The sequence below is a fragment of the Anas acuta genome, chromosome 2 (assembly GCF_963932015.1).
Source record: "Anas acuta chromosome 2, bAnaAcu1.1, whole genome shotgun sequence".
NCBI classification, from domain to species: Eukaryota; Metazoa; Chordata; class Aves; order Anseriformes; family Anatidae; genus Anas; species Anas acuta.
Genome location: NC_088980.1, coordinates 74764128 through 74783920, shown reverse-complemented (window position 1 = coordinate 74783920; position 19793 = coordinate 74764128). Strand labels below are relative to the sequence as shown.

General features: G+C 35.6%; 1 long non-coding RNA gene across 1 annotated transcript in view; it reads right to left on the bottom strand.

The window, feature by feature from the left end:
- Positions 1-348: 348 nt before the first annotated feature.
- Positions 349-19793, bottom strand: part of LOC137851744 (uncharacterized) — a 33043-nt gene continuing 13598 nt past the window's right edge. Inside the window, exons 2-3 of the long non-coding RNA XR_011093420.1 lie at positions 2659-2772; positions 349-2506 (exon numbers count right to left, since the gene is read on the bottom strand). This is a non-coding gene — a long non-coding RNA (uncharacterized lncRNA). The remainder of the gene's footprint in view (positions 2507-2658; positions 2773-19793) is intronic.

The window sequence follows — 19793 nt, the reverse complement described above, 5'->3', positions numbered from 1 at the left end:
CAGGTCTGTAAAATCAGAAGCCAGCATCTGCTTTTTCTTTTCACTTTTTTGGTTTCTTATTCAGATCCTGAATGAGTATGACAAACATAACAATTGTCTTCTTCATCTTTACCCAAATGTTTATATTTTATACTTAAATTCTTGTATATAAAAAAAACAAAACAGAATGTAAGCATTTTTCCACTGTAAAAGCAATGGTTTTGTAAATATAAAATTATTATTTTACTGTTTTATAAAGTTTCTTAAATTAAAGATTATGTGCCATAACTTCAATTTGGATTTATTTCTCAAAGTGTTGAAGAACAGGGGTGGGTTTTTTTCCTAATGATTTATTCTTATATCCTCAACTTTAAGGTATTTCACCTGCATTCCTATGACAGCTACCGTAATAATTCAGAGTTCAAATGCAAATATTTTATTTAAAGCATTTAAGGAAATATAAAGTATATTTAAATATTCATAACTCCACCAGTAATATACTTAATTCAGAGTGTAAGAGAAAGCTACTGATTACACATTATAAGGTTACCAGCATTTCTGGGGTCTTAATGTCAATATTACAGAAAAACTGAATGCATGAGTTACTACTGTGAGATACACACAATTTGGGTAAGTCTTTGCATGCTGTCTCCTAATGAAAATTCAATAGGTTGTTTACCCATTTCAAGATGGATGATATGCACAATATTACATTGAATACACTATTAAAAGAAGTCATGTTACAAAGAGCTGTTCTTGACAAACTTCCCACATACAATGGAATTTCACAAATCCTCAAAGTGACAAGATTTTGAGAGCAATGGTAAAATGCTCATCAAATTACCTGTACGCTTTTGTTCTCATTCCCAGCCCTCATGGCTACAGAAACTACCTGTTCTCTGCCCTCTGATTTGTACCAGAGCAAACGTAACCTATTAGGAATACATTATAGCATTATCATTATGATGTGTTAAAAAGACTGTCTTGTTTTCTGATGATTGCAGATAAACACCCAGGCTGCTAGGCCCAAAGAAGTGCTTAGGTTGAGAAAGGGCTCCAGCACATATGAGGAATAAAATTGAACCTAATAGCAGCTGCAAAGCTTTTTTATAGAGTACCAGTTCCGGTAAACACACAGAATTCTTTACCTTAGCCAGAGAAATGTTTTAGCCTAATGTTTTTATGAAATTCTTTTCATTTTTAAAAAAAAAGGTCTATAGAATCCATCTCCCTCCAGGAGATCCTGATTAAACCTCTGTGAAATTTAGTGGTTTCACTGGCAGAGAGCCATTTGTTTATGAGCTTTTTATCCATCTATATACAGATGGACTTACTGTAAAACATATTTGCTTTTGTCTTTTAAGAAAAAGCCAATATTCTATGAAAGACACAGACTAAAACATGCTCCCTGGTGTGGATGTGATGTAAGTATTACAGGCTTGATTGAAAACAACATTTAAACCCCCAAATAAAAACACACCGGTACAAACTAGAGCTCAGTTATCTCAGAAATTCCAGGAAATCATTTTAAAAAACAAAGAAGTGCAAAATTTTATGCGTATGCAACACTGAAGACAGCAAATGATACAGATTTGAGAGTACAACCACTCTAAAACGTGAGTCCATAGGTGACAGCTGAATACCACTGCAGGTTACATTGAACTCAGACATCCAACTGTCTTTGTCTGAATTTTGAGCTAAATCCCACTCCGATTTCTTTTAGCTTCAGGTATCGCTGAACCTTACCTTTAACAAACATAACTATTAAATTACAGAGAGAACATTGGTGCCATTTACTGCAACTTATTGTCAATCATATTTTGACTAGTGTTTAAAAACAGGACAGAAAATACACAAGGACTTAGTGATTTAGAGACACCTTGAAAATTACTAATAGAAGCCTTATTCCCTTGTTTCAGTAAGATTTCCAGTGCTTTCTGTTATTGAAGAAAGAGTTAAAAATACCAATATTTTATGTTAATTGAGAACTGACCAATATTGTTTAAAGTATCAACACTGAGACCACACTACCTTGGACAAGAGACACAAAATTCCTCTTCAAATGAAAATATTTGTTTGGGTTTTGAATAAAATAACATGGCAGTAACTCCACAGTAGGAACAGATTGGTCAATCTTACCTACTGTACTTATTGATTAATGCTGCCAGTTTGCTGTGGAGTGCCTGTCACTCAAAAGCCTGAAACCTTATGTGAGCAATGACACAACATCTGGTTTATAACAGTTTTACTGAACCTTTGCTATTGATTGTTTCCTTGTTGTTTTCTGCCTTACTGCTATGACTGTGTTTATGACATTTTTCCTGTGTTTCTGGCCTAAATGCATAGCAATCATTCTTTTTTTTCAGTCAAAAAATACATAGGATGAGTAGTGCAAAATAAAACTGGATGTGGATGAGATTGACAAGTTGATGTCAGATTGACATTGATGTCAAATGTCAAAACTTTCTTCTTTTATTCCACAGAGTAAATAAATATAGGTCCTTTATTAACAGAAATTTCTCAATCTCTAAAAAAATAAAAAAAATAAAAAAAATAAAAAAAAAAACAAACAGAAAAAAAGACAGAAAACAAAGAAAAAAGGGATTTATAGAACATATTGTATCTCTACTGATGCAATTTAACCAACAGAAACAGAAATATAATGCAAGAAACCACTACCTCAGTCTTGCTGCTTGTTTACCACATTATTTATCTTGATTTCCTTTTGTAGTTGCTGGGACATGATCCTTATATATCAGCTTGCTGTTAAATCTGGTGTATTTCCAGGCATATCTGTGAAAAAGAACAATATGTACTGTTTGCTATTGTGTTTTTTTGTTTGTTTGTTTTCTGAAATATTAATGAATTATGGTGCAATAACAGCAATATAACTAATAATTAATAAAATCTGGATCCCACTTCAAAACCTGACAGATTTCCACCACATTTCTAACCACAGAGAATCTGTGCCCAAATCCTATGTGCCTTTGTATTGACCCAGTTCTCATCTCAGATGCATATGAGTGCCCAAGGAAGTTACCTATGTCTAAGTACAAATTACTGATATGTTGGACAAGAGGTTAAAATGAGGAGCAAGAGAACTGCGTTTTATTTTTGACATTTATATTCACTTATTTAAACTGGCTACTTTGCTCTTTTCTATCTCCACTTCAAAAATGAACTTAATGACATTTTTCACGTTAGAAAGCTATTACTGAGATGACCAAAGAAATATTTTATTTAAAAGGGAAAAACAACAATGAAAGAACAATCTGCCTCATATCAGTTCAACACAACTTTTTCTTGCACCAATAAATGTAAAAAAGAAAAATGTACGCAGAGCAGTAGTATTTCTTTGTGGCAAATACTCAATGCATGCGTTTAAAGACACGTAAGAAATACTCACTTGATAAATGAACAAGTTCTTATTGCTCATTAGGCGTAGTAACATAATACCAAAATAATATTGGACTACACTGTACTAGCTGTTACGCTTCCTTTAAGCTTAAAATCAAACACTGCAGTTTGGATGGTTTTCTTATTTCAGTTCTTCACAGCTTTTTTAAAACTAATGAATATTAGGCAGAAACAAACTTGTAATATTCCTAGTTAAATATAAGAATTACTTCATAGGATAACCACTGGAAAATACACGGCCATCCATTAAAGTTATATAACACAGGACACATCTTACTAAGCAACATCAAAGAATACAATCAGAGTTAAGAAAAATACCAGCCCTGCATTCTCCAGAAGATATCAGAATACGATAGCTATATAAAAAAAGGATATGCAGAAATGTAAATTTCTCAGTGTACATTATCTTTTCTGATTTTCTATTTGGGGGGGGCGGGGAAGACTACTTTCTAGTGCAAGAGTTGCCTTTCTAACATTCCAGCAAACTCCTGATTTCCTTTTACATGAAGCTTATTACAGCATCTTCATTTCAACTTTTCTTTTCAAGGTAACTGACTTATATCTCATCTGTACTGAAATCAAAAGCTTTAAGAATGGCAAAAATGATGCTGGGATCAGGAGATAATTTGACATTTCCAGAATCAAAATTATGTCAAATGTGAAAGAGAAATCTTCAACGTCTTAGTAGACTAGGGTGCAAAACATGTTAGATCAAAAATCTTGCACTGAAAGGATACTATATCAAAGTCAAGCACTCAAGCCTTTAAGAATGTTATCAGTATACTTGCTTAATTTGTTCCCACTGCATGCACATTTTCTTACAGTCCTTAATACCTGACTAGATGACAGTTTGTGGTGTTTTTTGTTTGTTATCCAAGATTCTTACCTTGTTCAGTGCATGGAATGTTTCTTTATACCTTCCACATTAAATGTAATGTGCATATTCAGGTCTTATTTGAAGTATTTTACTTCACAGAAAACAAACAAACAAACAAACAAAAGAGGGTAATTTCTGGGTACTTGTATTGCTTTCTTATTATATCATGAGAAATTTTCATTTAGGATACATATATTTTCACGTATATTCACATATATTTTCTTTAAGGATTCTAAAATATATATGTGTATATTAATAGTATTAACCTTGTATGTTCCTCAGAAGATTCACAGGGTGACAAGTATCTGATAATTCCTCAGTAGCAAACAAAATCCAATAAAAACACCAGTCAATAATTCAGCAGGGACCGAAAATCAGAAAACTGATGACAGACTACACAAAAATTTTGAAGCACTTTTATTTTATCTATGAATAAGATTCATTAGATGACTACAAATTAATATTATCTACACAGCTGAGAGACTTCTCCCCCCGATGATCAGCTGAGGTTTTACTTTGCCCAGATGAGGGACGGATAGTTTTTTCACAATGAATTTCTAATTGTACTCTCTCTTTTTTCCCTATGTGGAAGCTCTGGGGAAGCAAATCAGTCAACAAGCAGAAGTAAAAGAGCTTAGAAGCACAGATTTGGTCTTTAAAGATACAGGAATTTGATCAGCACTCATCTAACATCAGAAAGATACTGCCAGCTGAAAGGAGCTCCTCTGAAGACATACTTGGTCACCAGTATTTGTAGTAGTCAAAGTATCTCTCCAAATTGCTCTACACTTCATCAAACTTTTTATTAGCCTAGACAGCACGGACATGTGCCTCAGAGAATGAAAGGAAGACTGAAAATTTGAACTACAGTTCAAAACATGACAGTAAAAGCTGGAAAAATCTGGGCAAAGACTAGAATAGGACAGGCAGAAAGCTTTGCGAAAGGATGGTAGATATTTAAAAATATTGCAAAATCAAATCTTCCATTTGGGGAAGCTGTGACTATGGACTTGACTCTGGAATATGCCTCATTCACTGATGACAGGACCTATGTTTAAAAATACTCTATTGCTTCAGTCCCATTTGTGACTGAATCTTACTCACAAACATACAGAACAGAAGGCTGATGCAACAGACAGGAATAAAGAGTTAAACACATACACTAGAATAGTCAAGGAATAGTATATAGATACTGCTTAGTTTAAAGAAAATTCTCTCAAAAAAGCCAGAAGCCATAAGAAATACTAAAAAAAAAAAAAAAAAAAAAAAGCACTGCAAACCTACAGAGATTGTCTTAGAGCTGTTAACAGCTAAGTTTTAGAACAAACAAGAGGTGTGTCTAGAAAAAGACAAATATATCCAGGAAAGGACACAAGAAACTATAAACCACTCAGTGTAACAATTTAACAGCCTCCCAGTAGGAAACTACTGGAGTATTAAAACTTCATGGTTTGGGAAGAAATAGTATATTTCAAATAACATTTTATCCTATCTTGTGAGAATCTCACATAGACTTTACAGTGATACATTTTAAATGAAAACTCTTAAAAGCTCAGCACAGAATTAGTTATGAAAACCGTCAAAAACATTGATTTGTTACATTATTTGTTATCTTGGAGGGTTGTGTCCACTGGAGTTCTGCCAGTGGGGGTCTTGTCACTACTACTATTCAAAGTATTAAAGGAAAGAATAAAGGAGTAGCAAAAATTTGCATTTGCAGATGGACTTCACATATCTACTTCATGGGCTTAGAAAGAAAGGATCAAAATCCATCACGATTTGAAAGATTGGATGTTGTTTTAAAGTAAGATGCAACTATATGTAGAAGAAAGAGTAATTGTTAGTGAAGCAGATAGTATTAAAAAAAAAAAAAAAAACGGTTTGTAATGATTTACTGAAACTTAATATGAATCAAAATACGGAACAAAATCATATTTGCATACACAAAATATAGTATCATAGAACAGTCATCTTTCATGAAAGATATAGCAAGTCCAGAGAGGACAGACTATAGGATAGATCATAAAATACCCAAAGCTTTTATTCTGTAATTATCTCCATTTTAAAGATGGAAGACTGAGAAATAGGATTCCACAAAAAGGAATGGGTACATCATAGGAATGCCAGATTTAAATCTCAATCCCACAGGGAGGAGGATCATCTTCAAAGCAGACTTGTTCAAATAAGTCATCTACAGAAACCTATCATGTCATGTCAGTAACAGCTTAGTTTCAGCAAATGTTTTCATGCTACCTCATGTAAAACTTTACTAACTTTAACTAATTTTCAAAAATTAACTAGGAAAACAGAATATGAAATTGGAGAGGATTTTTTCATTGTATCATGGTATAAAAGTCTGCAGGTGCAAAAAAGAATGTAAAATGTATTTATTTATTTATTTTACTGTGGGGGTGACAGAGCACAGTTGCCCAGGGAGGTTGTGGTGTCTCCTTCTTTGGATACATTTAAAACTCACCTGGATGTGATCCTGTACAATGTGCTCTAGTTGACCCTGATTGAGCAGGGGGCTGGGACTAGGTGATCCCCAGGGGTGAATCCCCAGAGGTGATCCCCTAGCAACCTCAACCATTTCATGACTCTATGATATTTTCATGACACAAGAAAAGCACCACAGCAACATCTTCCAAATAATTTCAATTTTCTATTTTACAATTTGCAGAAGGACTCATCTCCCTAAAGTTCAGCAAAAGACTAAGTTACAAATAAAACATGGTTTTGTTGGAGAAACTGTTACATAACCTTAAGGGGAAGTTAATAGCTAAACAACTCCTTGCAAACATGCCATTTCAGGAGCTACAACCTGGTTACATTTGCATAATGTTCAGACTGATGTAAGGATGAGCAAACTTAATAAAAGTAATATTGGGTGACCATGATTGGAGAGGAGAGGAACAAGAGAAAGAAAATTAAATGTCAATACTTGTTCATCAAATCATTATGAAAAAATTCTGTGGTACACTTTCACAGTATCTGGTAGCTATTTAAAAGCATTTTCATCAGATCTTAATGCAGCATATGGAATCAGTTTGTAATCCTTCTCCAAAATATTTCTCTATGCACCACTAAAGAGTTAAATACAATAAAGTAAGATGTATGCAATAGTTCCTCTGATCAACTTCCCTTGCTATTCTATCTACAGATATGGCTAATTTGATAACAAAAATGCCTTAAAAAATGTCATTCAAGCAATATATAATTTCATCTCATTGCTATTTTAACTGCTATTTATTGAAACAAAATACATTTTCGTAGGTGAATTTGCTAACACCAAACATGGTTTCTAAGTGATCTATTTCTACGTGCAACGTCCACCTAATTTGCTTGATCATTCCTTCAGAGTAATTAAATTTCAAAAACACAGAACTCAGTAGTTTCCAAATGTACTTTTCAGAAGGTAACATTTTAAAACAGTTTGTCTCATTTTTTTCCACAATTAAGCTGTAGGAATCTGGGAAGATCTGAGGGTTTTAGGTTAATGTGGAAGGACAAATGAAATTCATGAATTATCTTTGTTATATCTAATGTAATGTGCCATTTTTTCTTTTTTTCTCAAATACAGAGCATTAGTTTTAATTACTTAGAAAAGTGAATCATTGTTATAATCAATAACATATAAACATTACATTAATTTATTTTCACTGTCCCAAAAAAGCTTTCTACACCTATTACAGAAATTTATTCTTACAATTATAGGGTTTATTCATTTCTTACTGAATTGTTGTTTTTCCTCTCATTAAATAAAAAGATAGAGAAGATAGATTATGCCAGTAAATGGATTACGTGAGTTCGTAGGTTTATTGCTAACCAAGGTTAGGAAATGTTTAGTGCTCTAATAACTATTTATATTTATGACTCATTCATTTCTAAAGGTTTATTTTTGAGTAGGAATAATTAATTATTTTTTTAAAAAAAAAGCTTCCAAATTAGGAAATCTTTTTCCTGTGTAAAATAAAATATAATTTTCCTGTGTAAAATAAAATATAATTTCCTAATTTCGTACTTACTGTCAACAAATAAATAAATAAAATAAGAAAAAAAAAAAACAAAAAAAAAACACAGAAGGGATGTTCTGAAATATCTTGGTTTAATTACTTTATAAAATCTGAAAAATTAATGATAAATTTAATCTCAAGTGTGTAAGTGCTTTGCAAATCTTAATAAAATATTTAATTTGGTCTAGACAGAAAAGGTGCTCATTTTTCAAATCAGATCAACTATGTAGAAAAAAAATATATATATTATTTATATAAAGAGGAAGATGAAAATCAGAAAATATTTAATAGGTATCAATGGAATTACCGTTGCTTTACATTCATGCAAGAGAAAAAGTACAACAATTAGTTCAACCTGGAAGATAATTCAACATTTAATTCAATAATGTTTACTCATTCTTAGTTAGCACAAACCTCTGAGTTACTTTGGGTTGCTGAAACATTCATGGTGGAGTGCAGAGTTCTTTTAGAAATCACTTACCACTAATAAAGCACCTTAGTAAAGTAATGATGAAAGCACGGTCACAACATGATCAGAATTAGCAGCTGTGGAAGGTTCAAAACCAAATGCAAAAGTCTTGCTTAACTCATTCAAACTATTGTAAATCATCTTCTAGCTTTCTACAGGAAAACAATGCTTTTCCAGCACTGTTTTTCTCCAACCTCTCATATGTCACGCGTGATTCTCTCCACCCACTCACTCACAATTTCTAATTCCTCAAATTTGTATTATTATTCCTCAAATTTGTATTATTAACACTGAAATTCTTTTCTGGAAAGAGTCCTACCTGGCCATTGATTATATACATTATGGCACATCAAACAATTCAAATTGTACATGATGAGATGCTAACCCTGACCATGAGTATGATGTCCTGCATCTAAACTTTGGGAAGCTTGTATAAACAATAAAATGGCAGGCTAGAAACAGATCTTTAAATTGAATGGAATCTTGGAAAGTTTTTTAAAGTAAACATACTGATAGCTGATAAGCCAGGAACTGAGAATCTCCATTAGAGCTTTAGACTGAATTTACGTGATGCTTTACCTTGTTTTTAAAGGGAACTATTCTGAAGATAGCTTATGAAGCCACAGCATCGTCACTACCAGGTGAATTAGAGAACAAAGCTTTGAAGTTCACTGATGTTTCCCAACCCAAACAGGTATTCTGAATACAATAGAATCCAACATCAAAGCTAAACCTCTTCTGAACAGTGGGTTGGACCAGATGGTTTAAGCAGATTCCCTTCCAATCTCAACTGTCCTGTAATTTTAGCCTGTAACACATGCACCCCTTTGCTAATTTATATGTTCCTTACTCAAATTTCCTACTGCTCCCGCATTCTTCTGTTTTCTCACCAAAACCTCATATATGGAACAATCTCATCAGCTGTATCAAAACTACCAACCAAACAGTAAAGACATGATACCTGTTGTACCTGACAGCCTGATCAGGAAGAGTTGCACATATGTGTTTGAGGCTCAGCTTGTCACTTGTTCTGAGACCATGCTCAAAATTGAACTGCTTGCAATATTTCACAGGCTAGTATCTGCATAAAACATGTGGTTATGTTAGAAAGTTTTTCAAGCTGTATCAGTGTCTTCCTTGGAAACAGGCTAAAAAGAAAGACAAAGCCAGAAATTTATCCTGCTTTTAATTGTCCAGGAGTATCAAATCAATTAGAAATACAGAAACAACACTACAATATGAAGTTTGTGACAAATTTGAGGACATAATTCTGAACTAAAATCATAATTTCTTATACTGGTTTTAATATTAAAATTGAATAAATTATATCAGAAACAATACTTATATGCATATTCATCTTTTCAGAACTATGTATAAATAGTTATTGCAAAGACCCTGTATCTTCCATCAAGAAATAGCAGAACAGAAGAATTTACAAATATTCCAATTAAAAAGTCAACTTGCAGTTAGTGCATTGAATAAACTGTTATTTAGTCTTTTATAATTGTGTATGTATGGTCTAGTGGTAGAAAAGTAACTGAGATTGCTTTAACATATCAGGTTACATTAATGTAAGATTACTGGAGAAGCTGTGCATTTTCTAACCCCTCATGCGGAAATGTTATGCAAATTATTTATAAATGTGAAAGCCTCGGGAGCGAGGCTGCATTAACAGCTTCTATTACAAAGGTACCCTCAATAATTTACTAGTCAGCCAAGGTTGAATTGGATATAAATTGTTTCTGTCACAACAAATTCTAAAGTAAATGCAGAGAGCACCATCTTCTGGAGTAAATGAAGCATTTACAACAGTGAAAGCAGAGCACTGATGTTTTGGTAAATAGGTATTAATATATGCAAGAAGCTTAGCAAATTGTTCTGTGAGCAGAGTAACCAATGAAGCATAGTTTCAAACAGACTCACGTACTGTGTCTCCCAGCACATAGTCCTTCCAGCCTTGCCAAGCTCCTTCCATGTCACTAGTGCCTGCCTTCCTCTCTTCCTCTTCCAGCGTGATGCACAACTCTCTTCACAGAAGCTCCTTCAAAGAAGGGTTTTATTTTCACTGGACTATAGCCATTCACACTCTGGCTAGTTCACAGCCATGTGCATACTCAACCAGTACACATGCTGTTTGGCAAACTGGTAGCTGTTTATTGGAACAGCTAAACGGCTCTATTTAAAAAAACAAAAAAAAAAAAATCTGTCCAAATTAAAAAACTACTGGGAGTTTAATAAGAAATTCAGGTTATTCAGGTTAATGGAGATATATAAGGTTATCAGTTCAAAAACAATTAGCATAAAGCAGGTAGCATACACCCAGTTAAAAAGGAAAGGAAACCAAGTAAAAGCTTTGCAGAAAAGGACTGCGGTCCAGAGCCAGCAACAGGCTCAAGTAGCAAAAAAGGCCAATAGCACCCTGGACTGTATTAGGAGGACTGCTTCCAGCAGGTCAAGGGAGGTGATTCTTCCCTTCTCTTCAGCTTTGCTGAGACATATCTGTAGTCCTGGATCCGTAACTGGGCTCCCTGTACAGGACACATGTGGGCTTACTGGAGCAAGTCCAGCGTAGGGCCACAAAGATGATTAAGGGACTGGAATATCTGTTCTATGAGGCAAGGCTGCAAAAGCTGGGATGGTTCAGTCTGGAGAAGAAAAAGCTCAAGAGAGTAAATACCTAACCATGAAGAGTAAAAAAAAAAAATAATAATAATAATAATTTTAAAAAATCCAGGCTCAGCTCAGCAGTACTCTGTGATGATTTTTTTATTTTTTACTGTGTGGGTGGTCAAACACTAGAACAGATTGTGGCATCCTTGGAGTTACTCAAAACCTACCTGTGCATGGTCCTGGCAACCTGGGATGTTTTAGCTGTTACTGAACAGTGCTTGCACAGCATCAAAGCCTCTGTATCTTGCTGACTCATCACAGAGTAGGTTAGGGATGAGCAAAATGCTGGAGGAGACAGCCAGGAGAGCTGATCGAATCTGACCAAAGGGCTACCCCACACCATATGATGTTGTGCTCAACAGCAAACTTGATGGAGCAAGTATTTTTTTCCAAAGTAGCCATTACTCAGAGACTGGCTGGGCATTGGTGTGCTGGTAGGAGGTGGTGAGTGATTGATTTGGCATCATTTGTTATTTTCCTTTATTTCTTCACCTGTTTGAATATCTTTATCTTGGCTTACAGGTTTTCCCTCTTTCACCTTTCCAATTCTCTCCCCTATCCCACAGAAGTGAATGAGCAAGTGATTGAGTCTGGGAGTTAGCTGGCCGGATGGCACCTACCCACCAAAACTCGACAGTCTCCAGAGCTGCCTTCTAGCCTCAGCTTTCCCATGATTCTAAAATACCATACGCACACAGCTGACCCTCCTTACTCTCCCGGTAATACAATGTTGATTTCTCATCTCTGAAAAAAAAAAAAAAAAGAAAAAGGAAAACCTCCAAAAACGTGAAAATTGGTAAATTGGTGTTCTGTGCATCTTTTTACCTCTGGCACTATTTTCTAGAGCTATGCATTACAGACAAAGCAAAGGTGAACAATGTATTTCTCCTGACCAAATGCTGAAGATCCCTGATATAAAAGTATGGCAGTGTGACTCACATATTCTTTTGTCTTTGCACACAGAGTACAGGGCTTTCTAGCACAACATCGAGGTTCACAAACACATATACTCTACACTTCTCTCTCAAAAGTTTTAATAGTAGGCATGGATTTTTCAACTCTAGACAGGTTTCAGGTTTGCAAAACAAATCAATTATTGAACCATCACTTTTCAGTATCATTTTCTTCAGATCCTCTCACACAAAATAGATACATCTAACAGAATGACAGTATTATTACAGCATTATTGTTCTGCTGAGCTACAAACACTGAACTGGCTATGAGGTAGTTTCAGATTTATCTTCTCCATTAGAGGTCAGCAGAAGACCATCTATCTATATAGGATCTGAACAACTCCCATTTCTTCTTGAAATTTTAGACCACTAAGCCAGTTGCAATAACAAAATGAATTTGACACTATGGATTAGAAAAAGATAAGCCTAAAACATCACAATAACTATTGCCTATTCCACCAGGAAAACCTTCATTGCAGAATTAGTGTAGACAAATTTGATCACTTACAAAAACTGAAGAATTTGAGCAATTATTCCATGAAGACTAATGGCAACATGAACAGATGGGCTCTTGCAGAGTAGACATGCCTGCCAGATCGTTTTTTTATGCAGACAAAATGCAGTGGAACACTCACAATTTTACAGCTTCTTCCTGATTTTTTATTTTTATTTTTTTCAGGGCGAGGAGCTAGCAGCCAAGAGGCTGTAAATGACTTCTTATCTCTTCTCACGTTTTCAGTACGACTGAAAAGTTATCCCTACCTAGGAGACCTTCTAGACCAGATGATTGCAGAATTGGAGAGTTTTCAAAGCATCCCTTTCACTCTGTGTATATATACACAAAAACACTGACAAAAAATAACTTGATACAAAATTAAGTTGATTATGAAATGGATTATAAAATTACACCTTCTATGTGGTAGCCACGTACTCTTCCCAGGGTCTATTTTTACATTAAGCTGGTATTTATAAAAAGAAGAATGGGAATACAAAAAAAAAAAAAAAAAAAAAAAAAACACAAAACTTTCTAGAGAAAGCAACTTTTTTTTGTACCCTAAATGTTAATATATTCTGTAAGATATGCAAGATCCAAAGGGAAACAAGACTCAGTCCTGCACAGGTTTAAAATGTGACTTTTCATAATATTTCAGGGCAAGAAAAAATGAACTTTATATTGTGGGAAAGGAAAGAATAACTGTCATTCCTTGTTTTATATTCCAGGATACTGAGACTAGTCTCCCTCCTTCACTGGAACATTTCATGACATATTAATACATGTAGGTTTTCATGATGCCCTCATGTATTGTATTTTCTAGACAGAAGGATATAAAAATATACTACATCTAAGTTGCAAAACCTTTCTGAAATACCAGAATATTAGATGCATTTAGATTTTTTTATTTCTTCTAAATGATGCCGTATATCAATAGGACACACACAGACAAGAAAATGGGTAAGTCTCGTTAGAGCTTTTCATGATTGGTGCAGTGAGACTCAGAAGCCTGAAACAGATCCATGTCACTCATTTTTTTTATAAGGACCATACAAGAAAAAACATTTTAAAAACTCAATAGTCAGATTTCATTAGAGTACAAACCAGAGGACATAATTTTTAGTTAAACCTAAAGCAGTATACTAGATGCTGTTATACTCAATCAAAGAGGAAATATATATACTCAAGACAAAGAGGAAAAATACCAGATATATGGAAAAAAAATATATTAATAGCCTAAGATCTTAGCAACTTAACAAAAACACACCTGTGGTGTCTGGTCCAGTAATATTAATGCTGTATTACTGGAACTAACAGTTTCAATAATACCAATGCTCATAGTCCAAATGACACAGTTAAGCCACATCAATAATACCACCATTAAAACCACCATACAAGAAAAATTACCAGTACTTAACCTTTTTATGCTAATGCTAAGCTCTCTGTTCCAATGCCCTTCTGGATACTCCTCCATCTTCCTCAAAGAAGAAGAAAAAAAATAGAGAGAAAGAGAAAAAAAAATAATTTACTGGCAAGGTCTTTGCCAGGAGTTCACAGATAGGGTTTCTTCGTGGATGGTGCGTATGTTGATGTTTTCTTACTCCTCAGTTTTGGGCTCACTTTATGCTTATTTCTGCACATTGCCTCAGCACAGCTCATACCACCAGAGGTGGCACAGCCCCAGCTGTAAGGATATCTTACCCTATGTCCTTCTTAGTCTACATCTGCCAGTTACCCTAGCTGGCAACCCTATTTTCAAATACACATGAAAACTCGTAGAAATAAATTCTGAGGAGCTTTAACTTTACAGAAGGGTGAAGTCTGTGAAAAGGAAAAACAACTGAAGCAAACTCATCTCTCCCCAGGAAAAAAAAAAAAAGAGGGGTACTCACATAAACACATTAGGTTGCCAAATTCTCTACCTCTACCAAGAAAAAATATTTTAATACACATAGAGAGACACATATGTGCAGAGAAAAAATTTAAAATAAACTTTGATATTAGTGGCAAAACAGGAAGCATGTTTTCTTTTCTTGCCATCTTTTAAGGTGGAAAGTACCATACATTCCATGAGGAAAATATGAAGCTGTAATTACTCTGTTTGTGACATCTCAGACTAAAGAGAATTACTTTTTATATCCATTTCATTTGCTTTGTGAAACACATGAAATATTTGTATAGTGCTGTTCCATGGTAGATTACATTCTATCACCCTCCCATATTGCTAGTCTTATTCTGACTCAAACATATTTCATATGAATGTTGCTAAAATAATTCCTATTAGAAAGAAATAAGAAAACATACAACTCCCTGCAAATCTCTTCCACTGTAACTCATCATGTTGAGGGAAAAACTCCCCCAAACCAACAAACTATGAAAAGCACACCAAGTATAAAAGTAGTTTTCTAATGTCGTATGATACACTTACCAGCTAACCTGGTATTTTTAAAAAGCTTATAAAAATTTGTAAGAGGACTGGGCTGCCAGCTTATTAATGTGCGCTGACAGAAAAGAGGCAGTGTGCCTGCATGCACAAAGAAGCAGTGATGAGAAGGGATACACTACCAAGTTTTACGTTTTGACAGAACAAAAAACTTGTTTTGTAAATAATGCAATTATCTCTTTTCTATTTCTCATCCATGGCCATTCCACATGGTCAGAAAAACAGACTAGTATTCAGAAGTGCAAGTGTATTAACTGTATTCTAACAGTGTTCTGTTAGAAGTATCACCAACAGCAAATGCACAGTGCCTATCAGTATCCATATTACTCCACGTTCCATCAGTCTTTCTCCATGTATCTATATTGGTTATCCCACAGAAAAAAGTCCAATGCCACCTGGTTTATTAGGTTAAAGATATACTACTAAAGATGACTTCTTTTCCTCAGTAATTTACTTAATATTTCTCACTAATTGTATTACAAGTAGCACTATCATCATATTTCAGTTCCACTGGCAGTAGTATAAGTCGAAGATAAGCCTGTCTGCCTGGCAGAATTATTTTCTTAGTTTTTGAGACTGGCTGGTGCCTAAAAATATATATTTGACCTTTTCTACAATTCTGTAGTTGTATTAGGTGCTAAAATATGACATAAGCATTACGAATCTAATTCCACAGGCAAAACTTCCAAGGACCCTGAGATATATTTTCTGTGCTAATGCTGTGAGGTATGGCTTCATCCCCTGAAAAATGTATTTTAAAATCACTTTTTCAGACTTATACTATCCACATCACACAAACTGCAACATCGAAAACAAACCACAATAGTCAGATCCTAGCTGTCCCTCCCCATTCCAGTCAAGCTTTCACCTGCGGATTTTGCTTGGAATATCCACCAGGTTTTTGTTTATTTGCTTCCCATGAATTCCCACCTCCTATGTCCACATCGTGTGTGTAGACAGTTGTTTGCAACTCAAACTCTTAGCTTTAACTTCAATTGCAATGGCAAATACTGCTAAACAGTATTTCATCTGTGAGTTGACTTCTTGCTTGTATACTTTGTTCCTTCGAGAAGGGCGTGACCAGACAAGGTAGACTTCGAAAGAAGGCAGTGATAGCTGCCCTGGATGAAGTGAAGATGCTCCAAAGGAGAACTTTCCAAGTTGCCAACTACAGCAAGAGGAGGCTCAGGGGCGACCTTATCACACTCCACAAGTACCTTAAAGGAGGCTGTAGGGAGGTGGGGATTGGTCTGTTCTCCCATGTGCCTGGTGACAGGACGAGGGGGAATGGGCTAAAGTTATGCCAGGGGAGGTTTTGGTTGGATATTAGGAAGATCTTCTTTAATGAAAGGATTGTTAGGGATCGGAATGGGCTGCCCAGGGAAGCGGTGGAGTCACCATCCGTGGAGGTCTTTAAAAGACATTTAGATGTAGAGTTTAGGGATATGGTTTAGCGGAGGACTTGTTAGTGTTAGGTCAGAGGTTGGACTGGATGATCTTGGAGGTCTTTTCCAACGTAGGTGATTCTGTGATTATGTGAATAAGCGGTCAGGCTGCAGCTCATGCAGAGACAGACTGCTGAAAGCAGCAGGCAGCCAACATAAAGGCCTTTGCAAGTATAGGGAAAAAAATGAACCAAAGAAGATTCTGCAAAATGTGCAGTAGCCCACACAGCTACTGAATACATCGAAATTATGCTTGGATACAAAATCCATCCTGCAGTGAAACAACGATTGACATAGTTTTGGTTGGAAGGGGCCTCTGGAGATCATTTGGTCTAATCCCTCCACTCATGCAGGGTCACCCATAGCACGTTGCACAGGATCACATTCAGGCAGGTTTTGAGTATCTTCAGTGAAGGAGATTCCACAACCTCTATGGGCTGCCTGTCCCAGTGCTCTGTCACCCTCGTAGTAAAAAAGTTTGTCCTCATATTCAGATGGAACTTCCTGTGTTTCTTATACTGTTACAGGGCACCACCGAAAAGAATATGACCCCATCCTCTTGACAACCTCCCTTAAGATAGTTGTATACATCGATAAGGACTCCTGAGTCTTCTCTCCAGGCTGAACAGGCCCAGCTCTCTCAGCCTGTCCTCACCCTTTCTGAAGACTGGAGTGACATTGGCTTCCAGTCCTCAGGCACCTCTCCTGTTCTCTCTGACCTTTCAAAGGTGATGGAGAGTGGCCTAGCAGTAACATCAGCCATCTCCCTCAGCACTCATGAGCACACCCCATCAGGGCCCATGGATTTGTGAGTGTCAAGTTTACTTAATGTTATCTTGTTTATTTATATATATATATATATATATATATATATATATATTTTATTCTAATATATTAGGTAGTCATCCTGTAAGAAATCACAAATGTTTAGGGTTATATTCATTAAAAAAGCCCATTTTCATTATCTCAAAATCTTTTGGGTTTTATTGAAAAACTTACTACTACAGAAAGGTTTAGAATGATCAATTTGTAAGCTCTAACTTATTTCTCCTTAGGTTAATACTACATGTGAGTACATACATACAGCTATACTCAGATGAGTATATATCACCACACACTCACAGATGTTTCATGGTTTTCATTCCTGTTACCAGGACATAAGGTAGGACACCAAACCTGCAGATGACTTCAAATAAGTATGTCTTAACTGCTTCCCTCCCAACACAACTTTTTCTTTTCCATAATCATTTCTAAACAAACTTTTCAAAATTTTTAGACATTTCATCCTACCTTTTTCATTCCTATTATACATACATAATAGTTTACATGGCTGTAAATATATATATATACGTTTGTTGTTTTTTTTTTTGTAACTGTTTGGTGCAAACTTTTCTACTGCTCAGACCTTTATAGAGACATGGAATAACCAGCGGAAATTCATATGGAAAGCAGAGAAAGGGAAAATTTGAATCGTTGTGCAAGAGTTTAAAACAAACACCTCTGGGGGGACAGGAGTATCCCAGAGCTCAGGGTCATGGGAGAAACGGAAAACAGATATGGGCATGTACAATGCATTTCAGCATGTCTCTGTGTTAAGGACTGAAATTCTTCATAGCCATATCTACCAACTATTAGTGACATAAGCCCACATGGTATGAGCAAATTGCTCCAAAGCTAGCAAGTCACCAACTAAATTAACTGTTGTAGGATCTGGGAATTACTCATCAAACTATTTATCTTTATTATGAGCTCTGCATTACTCATCTAAATGACCTCTATGATATACTAATGCACATTCAGTCATTGGAGTCAGAACATCTTTTATTTCATTTTCTGCTAAGTCCATTTGAACTCCAGAATTTGTCCTTTTATTTGAGTAATAGTGGGCCACTTCTCCTCAAAACTGAATACCTCTACAGTTCTCTACCCACATCAAGCCTAAAATGAAAAAACACCTTGGTTTGCTTAACCTTCTATCAAGTAAGGTTACTCTTAATTTCCATCCACCTACCTAATATGAAGTCAGCATATAAATTGATGATTTAGAAGCACTAGAGACAACAGTTCTCAAGCCTCTTGTGCTACCTTTCTGCCCTAAAAACATTAGTGTCTCCGTACATACCGAAAATAGGGTAAAGGCTGAAATTTTAGTTTGCATACATCGGCATTTATGCTTTTAAAAATGTGTATTACATGTATAAAACTGCTTTTAGAAGTACTAATACTAGCACAGAACAGACTAAAATTTTAATGTATATATTAATTTGCAACTTCTATACAAAATATGTAAAGGAAGAATTTGAGAGTACAACACTAATTTTCAGCATACTGCTGTTTCATAGAATGGTTTGGGTTGAAGGGGACCTTTAAAGATCAACTAGTTCCAACCCACGTCCACCAGACCAGGTTGCCCAAAGCCCCATCCAACTTGGCCTTGAATACGTCCAGGCATGGGGCACCCACAGCTTCTCTGGCAACCTGTTCCAGTGCCTCACCACCCTCACAGTAAAGAATTCCTTGCTGATGTCTAATCTAAATCTACTTTATTTTAGTTTAAAGCTGTTACCCTTGTCCTATCACTACACTCCCTGACAAAGGGTCCCTTCCAAGCTTTCATGTAGCCGCCCTTCAGGTACTGGAAGTCCCTCAGCCTGTCTTCATAGGAGAGGTGCTCCCTCCAGGTGGGGTCTCACAGGAGCAGAGCAGTGGCGGAGAGTCACCTCCCTCGCCCTGCTGTCCACGCTGCTTTTGATGCAGCCCAGGATACGGTTGGCTTTCTGGGTGGTTTTTCATCCACCAAGTCCTTCTCCACAGGGCTCCTCTCAACCCATTCGTCACCCAGTCTGTACTAATGTTTTAGATATAACCATGAATTACGTTACATCTAAATAATGATATTTTAATGCGTTTTAAATTGATTTATATACGTATTTTAATATACCTTGCTCCTTTTAACAGAAGCTTATACTGATAAGGAAATAACAAAAGAAAGGACAGAAGAGGACAAAGGAATCCTTCAAGCTGTGATAGGCAT